The sequence below is a fragment of the Lipotes vexillifer genome, unplaced genomic scaffold (assembly GCF_000442215.2).
Source record: "Lipotes vexillifer unplaced genomic scaffold, Lipotes_vexillifer_v1.1 scaffold481, whole genome shotgun sequence".
Lineage (NCBI taxonomy): Eukaryota > Metazoa > Chordata > Mammalia > Artiodactyla > Lipotidae > Lipotes > Lipotes vexillifer.
The window spans coordinates 2,160,225-2,163,733 of NW_006789873.1; the positions used below are offsets into that span (position 1 = coordinate 2,160,225).

Here is a 3,509-nt window from a genome sequence, read left to right on the forward strand (position 1 = left end):
TCAACTCCATATCCTCATGTCCTAGCGTCGAGACATGCACAGAGTCATGGGTCAGCAAATGTTTGTTGAAGACCAAATGGTGCCCCTTTTGGTAGTGCCTACGTTAGCTACCTCAGGAGAGATGCAGGCTGCTAGGCACTGGCACTGGTAGTCTTGGGACGAGGATTCAGGGAGAGCCTATTGCTCATAGCCTTGATGTACGTGTGCGCCTTTTGACCTGAGCTGAGTTCGAGAAGGGCCTTTTGAAAAGAGTGGGGAATATGGCCTAGTTCTCCCAATACCTTGAGGCAAGCGCTGGGACTGGAAGGTGTGGCTAAAACAGGATTGAATACCAACAAAGTTTTGGCTGCATTCTCATCTGCTGACCATCCAGACACGTGGCAAATACAGGCACACAAAGACTTTAAAGGCCATACCGTTCACCCTAGATTGTTCAGCAGTGTTCAGCTATATTGCATTGCTATTCCATTTTGGAAACCTTTGCCCAGAGCTCCTCTCCTGTTCTTGCCATAGCTCATTTTGGAAAAAAATTAAGCAATAAGAAACACAATTGCAGGCATTCGGTAGCAGGGCAGAAAGAGAATTTTAACTGCCTAGAGTACTTTTTGCAAAAGTAGGGACTGACTTCCGTTGGCCCACTAACTAGCTGTATGAACTCAGGCCAATCCTTTCCTCAGCCTGGGCCTCAAAACTCACCCATTTGTACAATAAGGTGGCTGGACTAAAATGAGTCTGCGGCAGGCCTGGCCAGAAATCTTGTTCAAGGTCCAAGAAATAGATTTTTCTCCTGCCCTGATTCCCCCCCCCAAACTTATAGAATCAACCACAGAAAAACTGTTCTGTATTTCTCCTCCCCTCTACCCCACAACCCACATTATAAAAATAAAAGTTATTAAATTACTGATTAGTCAAGACCATTTATTGAATTACCTACTAGATGGCAATACTACGTACGAATGATCTTGTTTTATTCTTTAAATAGTAGGAGCATTTTCCATGCTCCAGGAGCTTGAGATGGTCTCAGTGACACCAAGAGAAACCTATGACTTAGTGAGCCTGTGGGCAGAGCTAAGGATGGTTTGTACCTTCTGTTGTGGCAACCAGGCTACCTGTACTCTTTGCATCTGTTGGGTTACAACAGTTGCACAAGACTCTCTATTCACTATGCCAGAAAAAATTTGACCAAGATAAGGAGATGGTCTTAGGCATAGTATTAAGGGGAAAGAGGTAAAAGACAGGAATTCCTTTTGAAAATAGAAGGCAGCTGTGGAATGAGACGTGTGATGCTGAGTGCTTTACTAGAAGAAGCATGGAGTCATGAGCTATGGAAACTGGGGTAAGTTGCTTAACTTCTCTGAGGTCAGATCCATCAGCTATGAAGCCTTCTTTCAGATGATAGCCTGGATAGAGGAAATAATGCACGTTTGTAAAGAGCCTAGAACATAGAAGGAAGGCACTCAGTACATGTTAGTTATTACTATGAAGAATCTGAGACCTGATAAAGAAAGAAAAGCCATGAGCCACTGAGACTGGTCAACTTTGTTATACAAATTCAAGGGGAGTCCATACTAATGATGGTGTAGCCCAGATACTGGCTTGGGGCATCCCCAATTCCAGCCCATGTCTCTGCACTCTCCAGAGGATTTCCATGCTTTTACATCCTCATACTTCAATGCCTCCATGCTCTCGGACACTTGTGCCTGCCATTTTGGCTGTCCTGTGTCCAACCCAGAGAGGCTTTGCCATTTCCGACAAGAAATCCAGACACTCAGCATTTTCTAAATTTGGTAACTTGACTGAAAATGCTCAGGGCTGTCGGGGAGCTCCTACATCGTGTCCTGGGGAGCTGACTGCTTTCTCGTCTACACCCTTTCACTCTGTCCATCCCAAAGCCTGTACTCCCCGTGACCCAACCCTTAATGCTTAGCTCCTCGACTTGTCTCATAAATGGTAGAGTGATCTGGGATTTTCTATCTAGTAATCTGGTGGGTGCTCAATGAAAATGTATTTATATTTAAAGCTTAAAACTGCACTAAAACTTTTGGGCCACCCTGTTGAGGGAACATGCCAAAGGGCGGCACTAAAATTTCATTAAGCATCCAAGATGTATAACTTGTCACACTCACCTACTTATCTACTCACTTCATGGGCAAACTTGGAAGACAGACTGAACTAACACTGAAAACAATGTTAAGGTAAGCACGCACGCCACAGCACATCTGAGGACATGTCATCATAGAAGCGCGGATGATTTCAATGACTGGGACGGATAAGCCATGGCAGGGAGATCCTGCAGTAACACATACTTAAGATGTAGCTTGTATATAATTATACTTCACAACAGCCCATGTGATTTTGTACTTCAAAGTGACCAACCCCATAATCCAGTTTTAAGTATTTTCCAAACGTCCACTGCAGAAGACAGGTGTACCATACTGCAGCGCAGTGGCTTAAGAGCATGGATAAAAAGCATTTCGATCCGGGTAAAAACCTCATCTTTGAGTGGCGGGCATGACAGCAAATTCCAGAGGGTTGCTTGAGGGTTCAAGTCGTCATTGCTGGGGTTGTTCTATTGCGCCAGTGGGGCGTGCTGAGTGCTCTGGGAAAGCCAGGAGCGGACCTCTGCGCGGGCTGTGGCCGTCGACTGCGCTCTCCCTTCAGTTTTGCGAATGTACCAAGTTGCTTTTCAGCCAACATGAGCGGTTATCCAAAGAAGCCTATGACTTCATACATTCGATTTTCTAAAGAACAGCTACCCATATTTAAAGCTCAGAACCCAGATGCGAAAAATTCAGAACTAATTTAAAAAATTGCCGAGCTACGGAGGGAACATCCTGATTCAGAGGAAAAGATATACAAAGATGTTTACAGGGCAGAATGGCAGGCATACAAAAAAGAGATAAACAGAATCCAAGAACAGCTACCTCCAAGTCAGATGGTATCTTTGGAAAAAGAAATCATGCAGAAACGTTTAAAAAAGAAGGCGTTAATAAAAAAGAGAGAGTTAACAATGCTTGGAAAACCGGAAAGGCCTCGCTCAACTTACAACATTTTTATAGCTGAACGCTTTCAGGAAGCTAAGGATGGTACATCACAAGTAAAGCTGAAAACTGTAAGTGAAAACTGGAAAAATCTCTCTCGTTCTCAAAAGCAAGTATATACCCAACTTGCTAAAGATGAAAAAGTTCGTTATTGTAACGAAATGAAGTCTTAAGAACAAGTTGTTGAAGTTGGAAGAGATGATCTTATACGATGCTCAATGAAATACCCAGCAAAAAATGACCCTGAGACATATTAAAATAGACTGAGTTACGTTTGTAATGGGTAGACACAAGAAACCAATTAGGTCTCAATACCCAAAGCTGTTGTAAAATTAGAATGGATAAAGTTGGTAAACATTTATATTTAATTCCTTTTCTGTAGCCCATGGACTTCTGCCAGCCAATTCAATACATTTTGTATTGGTGTCTTGCTTTGGAAAACCCAAACTGATAAGAGTTCATGCGGAA

At 43.1% G+C, this 3,509-nt stretch overlaps 1 pseudogene; it reads left to right on the top strand.

The window, feature by feature from the left end:
- Nucleotides 1–1,317: 1,317 nt before the first annotated feature.
- On the top strand, nt 1,318–3,298 carry LOC103069019 (transcription factor A, mitochondrial pseudogene; annotated as a pseudogene).
- The last annotated feature ends 211 nt before the right edge of the window (nt 3,299–3,509 follow it).